Below are 8,915 nucleotides of genomic sequence, written 5' to 3'. Positions count from 1 at the left end.
TTAGTCGCCAGCGGTCGCGGCCGCTATTGAGCGCTGGCTTTATTACTTGGACTTTATTACTCATCACCACACAACTGAATACTTTTCCCTCCAAAACACAGCAACAACACTTCCTGAGAACTGGGTGTGAGTGGAGCCCTCCAGTGGTCCACCACAAGATGACCCATAATCAGTTTGCAAATTCTGAACACATTTACCACTAAATCACTGTGATTTTTACTTTTCACCACAAAACACTCCTTTTAGCTTTTTAATGTATTTTTTATGCATGTATTGTATGAATTTCTTTGAGAAGTGAAATGTAAACGTGCCTGTCTCTAAAGCACTTTGGGTCAGCTTCTGTTGTTTAAATGTTTTATAGGCTATAAATGAAAAAGATGTAACAGTTGACATTAAATGCTTCAGATGCTTTGAGGTATATTTTTTCATTTATTTAAAAAAAAAAATAACTCGGTGGGCTACATACTGAACTTAGGGTATGGCAATGCTCTATTGTGCTAGTATTGATGATTGCAATAACAGCATTGGTATTAATACTGATTGATATTTTGATCTGACCAACTCTATTACTTAGGCAAAAAAAAAGAGATAAAAACACAGACCTATTATGTGACCAAAAGGTTTAAATACTTACTGTTCCATCTGTTTCCCCTCAGCAGAAGCAAATATAGACATATTGAAAAAGAAAAAAATGAGCTAGGCAGTATTTTCTTCACTAATGATAGTAGTAAGATAGTGATATCCAAACATATAACGCACATGAACTGCTTTCTTGGGTTTCATTATTTTTTTTGTCAAACCTTTAATTACAATCAGCCTACCAACTTAACACCTTCTCATCCCCCTTGCTGAGTCCCAAGTCTGAAAGAGTGACAGCGAAGATTAGGAGATAAGAAATCTAAGCAGATGGGCCTCCACCCAAAGCTCCATTGTAATTTCTTTGTTAAAGAGGGAGGGATTGGCTTGCGTTATCACAGTTGGTGCCTCAAGTTGGCATTTGTAAGACTGACACTGTGATGTGAATTTTATTATTCTCCGTAATGAACTGACAGTTATTGCATTGTTGAACCTTAATTGTGTTGGACTGGAATTGGCTTTTCGATAATGAAGAGCCACCTTCAAGATTTGTATTCAATTTTCTTGCTCCTCTAATTCCCTATCACCTGACATTACACCTCTTCCTGAAAGCATGAAAAAAGTGTGGGAACAGACCCCAACACACATTTATGATAAATGCATACAGGAATACCTGTCTTGAACGTATGCTGTGGATGTACAGTTAGGTCCATTAGTATTTGGAGAATGGAGAATTTTTGTAACTTTGCCTCTGAACACAAACACAGTGAGCACAAATCTTCAGGGGTTTAACAAAAGTATTGCATCAACTCTTTAAAAAATAGTTATTTTTGAACAGTCCACCATTTCAAGAGGCTAAAAATTGGTTGCACAATTGACTGACAAGTAATTTGATTACTAGGTGATGCCTGCTCCCTTGTTGTTTTCATGACAAATTAAGGAAATAAGGCTTCAGTCACATGGGCCTAGAGACTGCTCAATGACCCCCTTGGCAACTGCTGGCCGCTAGTGAAAAAAAGGTTGGTAAGAGGCTTTTTGAGGTAGTTGGTAGTCGCTGTAAAATCAATTCTAAAGAGAACACTGAACCAAAAATCTCCTTGTGATTGCTTTGTCACTAATATATTGCTGCAGTTGGCCCTTGTTTGCATGGAGGATGAGTCATCTGCAAAAACTTGACATTTAGCCTCTGATCTGTGGTGAAACGTAGAAAAGTGTGGCATAAACATGGCATCTTCGCCTTTAAGATTAAAGTTGTGCCTTACACAATAAACACATTTTAACAGCAATATTCAAAGGTTACTTTGAATATTCACAGTTTCATTACTAAGTGGTTAATAACTTGTGAGTGCTTCAAGACAAGTTGGCATCTTTAACACAAAGTACTGGAGACTGAAGCAACCTGATAGTAACTATGACACGCTTTGTGACCAATTTCATGCTATGACTACAAGTAACTTCCACCAGTCATGCAATTCACGGTCATCCTTGTGAACAGTGTTTACCAGGGGGTCACTGACTGGTTTCTGGACCTGCATAAATGGGGCTCAGCAAGTGTCTTCACAGGGACTGCCAACAACCTCCAGCAACCACCGATAGTTGGTTTTACAGAGTTACAGAAAATGTTAGTTCACAACAAGCACACCAAGTATGTGTTAAACACCTAAAGGATGGAGTTGAAATATTTCAAGGCTGAAGGTGAAGAAGCATAATCAATACACAGTTTAGTCACAGCATGGAATCTGCGTATTAGTACTATTCACCAAATAGGATCGCTTCGTTCAAGCACTATTTCCACTGTTCTGTTCTAGCTACTGTATATCATTGATCAAATGAAAGGAGGCGATCAAAGCTGCGGGGGGCTGCAGTCTCTCCTCCTGACGTGCTTCATCAGTCCCGGTGGCTTCAAACAGAGCATCAGTAGGTGGGATTGTTGGGCACCCAAACTGTCAAAGCAGATGATCAAAATCTCCCTCACAGACTTTAATTAATCCCAATATACCGATAATTAATAAACTCAGCTCCCTGTTGATTTTGAATTATTTGATGATTTCCCTGTCAATAACTCTTTTAACCCTTGTGCTGTCCATGGGTCATTTTTGTCCTCTAAAGAAATCTTTTGCTATCAAAAATGTGTTTTTTATTCATTAAATGGTCTGAAAATAACAGAAGTTATTCATTACTATACTATGCGTGATTGGAATAAGTTTTAAGTAATTTGATTTATTTATGGGGTTTTTATTGGATTTTATAACACCTGTGGTCCTCAGGGGTCAAAAATGACCCCAAAGTACAAAGTGTTGCAAAGAGCCGTGTTTTCACAACATACTGCTTTCAAACATCTTTGATCTTGGATCACTGATGTGTGGGGTCAAGCAAAGGTCATAACAACCACAACAACAACAACAACAGGCAGCACAATGAGGAGGCAGGTGCTCTATATTCAATGAAAGTTTATTTACACAGCACCGAATCACAACAACAGTCGCATCAAAGTGCTTCGTATTGTACGGAGCCCCGCAGGGGACATGGGAGAAAAAAAAATTAAGACGGACTTTTGCGAGATCTCGCAAAAGCTTTGCAAGATCTCGCAAAACTAACTCGGGATCTCGCAAAAGTTTTGCGAGATCTCGCAAAACTAACTCGGGATCTCGCAAAACTAACTCGGGATCTCGCAAAACTAACTCGGGATCTCGCAAAACTAACTCGGGATCTCGCAAAACTTTTGCGGGATCTCGCAAAACTTTTGCGGGATCTCGCAAAACAAACTCGGGATCTCGCAAAACTTTTCGCAAAACTTTTGCGAGATCTTGCAAAAGTTTTGCGAGATCTCGCAAAACAAACTCAGGATCTCGCAAAAGTTTTTTTTTTTCCCCTCCTTTTTTTTCCCTCCTTTTTTTTTTTTTTTTTTTCCTCCATTTTTTTTTCCCTCCTTTTTTTTTTTTTTTTTTTTTAAACTTTATTTAACAAACAATGAGTATACAACATACGAACAGATGAAGTATACAAAACAACAAAACATGAACACAAATAGCCAGGGGTAAAAGAAAAAGGTAACAGTTGTAAGAATACATCTCGCAAACGTTTTAGCCGCACGAGGCACGATGTGCCGGGAAAGCGGTGTTCCTCCCGGCTGTAGTAGGTCTCGACCTCCCATTAGCTCGAAGCTAACGGGAGGTCTCGACCTCCCGTTAGCTTCGAGCTAATGGGAAGAATGCGGCTAAAACTTTTGCGAGATCTCGCAAAAGTTTTGCGAGATCCCGAATTTGTTTTGCGAGATCTCGCAAAAGTTTTGCGAGATCCCGAGTTTGTTTTGCGAGATCTCGAGTTTGTTTTGCGAGATCTCGAGTTTGTTTTGCGAGATCTCGAGTTTGTTTTGCGAGATCTCGCAAAAGTCCGTCTTAATTTTTTTTTCTTCCGTTTTTTTACCATGTTGTGCAAAGCAATGACCAGCAGGACAAAGCACATATTGTCCTCTAGTATAATGAGGAGGAAGAATCAATGTTCAGGAAGATCCAGGGTTAGAAGATAATGAAAATATAGCTAATATTTAGAGCACATGTTACCCTTTCTCTGAAAAAGCACATCACCCACCTGCAGAAGTGGAAGAAGGCTATGAAGTGAAGAAAAGTGATGAAGAATCTGAACTATGTTCAAGTAGGTTCTCAGGCCTCCAGGACATGGTAGTCTGAGAAGCTTGGAAAGAAAGTGACTGGGCTTCTTGAAGTTTCTTGAATTTTCAGAATGTGAAACTGAAATAGAAGATGTGTCAGAGGACTACACATCTTTCATTTCAATTATGATGAAGACAAAGAATCAAGCAGGAAAGAGGAGTCAGCTGAGACAGAGGAGTATTTGCAGTAATGTGAGGAAACATTGATCTGGTCTTCTATCCTTCCCAGTGTCAGACGATGCATGAGTCTCTCATGTGCCTCAGAGAAAGACGATCTACCACAGTCCAAGCACATGTGCCAGGTCCCATACTCCTTCAGTTGCTTTTCTACTCGAGTACTGAAAGCATTACACACAGTGTATTCTGCTTGTATTCTGCCTTTGAACGTTTACATGCCAATGGATGCATCAGAGACCAAGTTGGGGTTCAGTAACTTGCCCAAGGACACCTTGGTAAGAACTCCAGACTAGAGCACACAGAGATTGAACCAACAACCATCCAATCAGCAGATGAGCTGCTCTGCAGCCAACTCAATGACAAAAAAGGAGGGACAACGAGAGAGGAAGAAAAATGGATCGAATGCAGCTGTAGGCGTATGTGGGTGTGTTGATTCTTACTGCCGTGCATCCAGTAGAGTCGCTACGGCCAGTTTATGACATCCTGAGTCTGGTAGAGAAGTTTTAAAGGTGACACAAGATTAATTATAGAAGCACAAAAAGGATATAATTTCTTGATAAAGACACAATAGATGATCATCGTTCATGACACAAACGTGCTCAAACGTGCTTGTGTCAAATATGGACACATCTTTGTCCTCATGAAAGTTTGCCTTCACTCAGACCCATGCCCTGGTGTTCCCACCATGCCAAAATATAGAAAACTGTCAGGTAACGAGTTGGAATAAAGTTGAATAAAACCTTGAAACACAGAGATGGATGATATTTTATACTTCTTGCTTTATAAACAGTCAAAGCAAACGGGGTCATTTTGAGCCCAGAGGACAACAGATGTGATTATTTGCTGCCAGTAAAAAAACTTGAAGTAGTTTAAAAACAGCTTTCTAAATTAACTTTGACATAAACCCGTCTGTGATCATCTGTTAAAGCAACCGACTCTGGTTGTGAAACGATAATCACGATAACTGATGATTTAATTTATTTTTTACCCGAAAACAAAGAAAAAATTCCTTTTTATGAGGTTTTTATCAGACTTAAATTTGAAATGGAATAAAAAAATGTTTAAAAATGTTTGAATTAAGTTTTAATTAAAAGTGGGGGAAAAATCGACTTCATATTAATTAAGTATCAATCAAACCAGATGGGGACATTTTTGACCCCTGAGGACCACAGGTGTGATTATGTGCTGCCATATAAAATTTATAAATGCTTCAAAAAAAAACTTTCTCACTAAAGTTCAACATACAGCACTCTGTAGTTAGTCAGATAGTCAAAATTATCTAAACAATTAAATATTTTATTTTCTCAATTTGTTTATGCTCAAAAACACAGTGTATTTTTTATAAACAAGGTGTGGTGGCCCTAAAATGTAAAATGTTGGGTAAATTATGTGTTAATGTGTTGGTCTTAAGTAAAACTAAGGTGTAACACTGAATTGATTGACAATTTATACTTTATACTTGAAAAAACAGTCAAATGACGTGGGGACATTTTTGACCCCTGAGGACCACAGGTGTGATTATGTGCTGCCATTTAAAAAATTTAAATGGTTCAAAAAAAAAATTCTCACTGAAGTTCAACATATAGCACTCTGTAGTTAGTCAGATAGTCAAAATTATCTAAACAATTAAATATTTAATTTTCCTGTTTTATTTTCGCTTAAAAACAGGGTGTATTTTTTGTAAACAAGGTCTGGTGGCCCTAAAATGTAAAATATTGGGTAAATTTTGTGTTAATGTGTTGGTCTTAAGTAAAACTAAGGTGTAACACTGACTTGATTGACAATTTATACTTTATACTTGAAAAAACAGTCAAATGAAGTGGGGACATTTTTGACCCCTGAGGACCACAGGTGTGATTATGTGCTGCCATTTAAAATTTATAAACGCTTGAAAAAAAACTTTCTCACTAAAGTTCAACATACAGCATTTTTTAGTTAGACAAATAGTCAAAATTAGCTAAACAATTAAATATTTTATTTTCTTGTTTTATTTCCACTTAAAAACACAGTGTACTTTATGTAAACAAGGTGTGGTGGCCCTAAATTGTAAAATGTTGGGTAAATTATGTGTTAGTGTGTTGGTCTTAAGTAAAACTAAGGTGTAACACTGACTTGATTGACAATTTATACTTTATATTTTAAAAAACAGTCAAATGAAGTGGGGACATTTTTGACCCCTGAGCACCCCAGGTGTGATTATGTGCTGCCATTTAAAAAATTTAAATGGTTCAAAAAAAAAATTCTCACTGAAGTTCAACATACAGCACTCTGTAGTTAGTCAGATAGTCAAAATTATCTAAACAATTAAATATTTAATTTTCCTGTTTTATTTTCGCTTAAAAACAGGGTGTATTTTTTGTAAACAAGGTGTGGTGGCCCTAAAATGTAAAATGTTGGGTAAATTTTGTGTTAATGTGTTGGTCTTAAGTAAAACTAAGATGTAACACTGAATTGATTGACAATTTATACTTTATACTTTAAAAAACACTCAAATGAAGTGGGGACATTTTTGACCCCTGATCACCCCAGGTGTATGAAAATCGGGAGGACATTATGAGGGTTAAGGTGCTGTTTGATTGTTTTGAGAGACTAATTGGGTGTAAAATCAGCATGAAAAGGGAAAGTTGAAAGCAGTATTAAAAAACTTAGTGAGCTTTCAAATTTTTTATGCTTTTTCATTTTTGGAGTCAAAGCTGATCTCCATTACACACATGCGCGCGCACACACACACACACACACACACACACACACACACACACACACACACACACACTGACAAAAAATCTTCATGGTTAAACACCTGCATGGCCATGAAAAGTTCAGATAAAGCAATTCAACCACAAAACATCTGCCCTTTCTCTCTCTCTCTCTCTCTCTCTCTCTCACACACACACACACACACACGTAGAAACGCCGCAGGCAACAACTCCAAACAAGATTAGGCCCCCTGTTGATGACACCTGTCAATACAGCTTCGCCTAGAGGATGCAGTTGATGTTGCGTGGTGATTCATTACACACATCTTCACACACAAGCAAACCCACACTCATGTCCAAACACTCATACATATGTACACAAACACCTCCATGATTTCTTTTTTTTCTTTGCTCCTTTTAATTTTGACAGCTGAATATATTCCATACTGTCTGTTCTCCACACTGTGTTCCCTTCTTTCCAGATCTCTGTTTGCCTCAGTTTTATTTGAAGTGCTTTCCTCTCTTAAACACAAAAAACAACCAAATGCTCATGTACCTGTCTTGTTCTTGATGCATCTTATTTCCAAAGTCTGCTTTCTGTAAGCCTCAATTAATCCCAGAGACTTTCAGGTGAAACAGCCACCTTATTTTCAGACATTCTGTCATTCAGCTGTTTCTCTCTATCTCTCTAGTTCACTCTCTCTCTCTCTCTCTCTCGCCAGGGCGGAACTCATTATAGGTTCACGCCCTTGGCCCACGCACTCGGAGGAGGATACACCTGTGCCTCATCAGTGTGGATGGCATTTAAGCCAGGAAGCAACGGCTGTTCTTCGCTGGATCGTTGTGAGAATCGCGTCTGTTAAGTTAAGTCAGCAAGTGTTTTTCCATGTAGTTGTGTGTTTGGAATCTAACGAGCGTTTCTTTGTGTACAGACCCTCTGGACTGTTTTCCCTGGTGTTCCCTGAGTGACAAGTGTTCGAGTGGATTTGTGTTTGGATTGTTTGGAGAGAGACGAGAGTGTTCACCTGGATTTCCCCCGGAGCCCTTCCCCTCTTACCTTTTGTATATAGCACTGCCCCACACCTTTTGTATATACACTCATTGGACATTGTTCATCAATAAATTCTCTTGTGTGCATCAATCCCCAGAGTCCAGCGCGTGAGTCCACCTTGTACACTGTGACACATTCAGCAGTTTATGAGACTGAAGACATTTCCCTGGTCTGTTGTGAACAGGCTGAACCTTTGGTGCAGCGACATGTGACTGAAAAACATTTTTATCACCCCTATCTTTAGTCTGTGCCCTGAAAATGTTGCTTATATAAGTTGTTCAATAAGTATTAAAGAATAAGAAGCTGAGGCAAATTTAAGATGATAAAGTATCTGACAACCAGACTAGCATGGTGTTGGTGCCATGAAGTCAAATTCAGCCCACAGTTAAGTAGCATTAGCCTGCCTACCCTTGGCCCTTTCTCTTCAAACCACTTTGCAACCTTATCTCCAACCCCGCTCCTCCTTTCCACGCTGTGTCTGACTTGATAAATGTCTGTTGTAATTTATGATAAATGTCATGCCTGTTGTAATTTATGCCTGCTCTGTTCTGTGCCTGTCAGGATTCACTGTTGCTCTCTCTGCCTCAGGCTTTCCACGATGCAGCGGGAAGGAAAGGAAGGGGTGGTCCACTTGCTTTAGGCTTTTTACCTCCGTGTGTAGAAGGGTCAAGGAGGTCCCAGAACAAAGCCATTCTCCCCAAAATAAATGGCTGCAGATAGACTGTCTACAATCAAACTGTGTATG

The 8,915-nt window shown here is 38.8% G+C and overlaps 2 long non-coding RNA genes across 2 annotated transcripts; one reads left to right on the top strand and one right to left on the bottom strand.

The window, feature by feature from the left end:
* Positions 1 to 2,896: 2,896 nt before the first annotated feature.
* LOC146504508 (uncharacterized) lies at positions 2,897 to 3,866 on the bottom strand. Its single transcript, XR_014868840.1, has 2 exons — positions 3,759 to 3,866; positions 2,897 to 3,723 (listed from the first exon to the last, which is right to left on the bottom strand). It is a non-coding gene; the product is annotated as an uncharacterized LOC146504508 (long non-coding RNA).
* On the top strand, positions 3,623 to 6,989 carry LOC146504507 (uncharacterized). Its single transcript, XR_014868839.1, has 2 exons — positions 3,623 to 4,076; positions 4,795 to 6,989. It is a non-coding gene; the product is annotated as an uncharacterized LOC146504507 (long non-coding RNA).
* Positions 6,990 to 8,915: the final 1,926 nt, after the last annotated feature.

The sequence above is a fragment of the Neolamprologus multifasciatus genome, chromosome 14 (assembly GCF_963576455.1).
Source record: "Neolamprologus multifasciatus chromosome 14, fNeoMul1.2, whole genome shotgun sequence".
Taxonomy (NCBI): domain Eukaryota; kingdom Metazoa; phylum Chordata; class Actinopteri; order Cichliformes; family Cichlidae; genus Neolamprologus; species Neolamprologus multifasciatus.
This window is presented reverse-complemented; position numbering and strand designations above follow the sequence as displayed.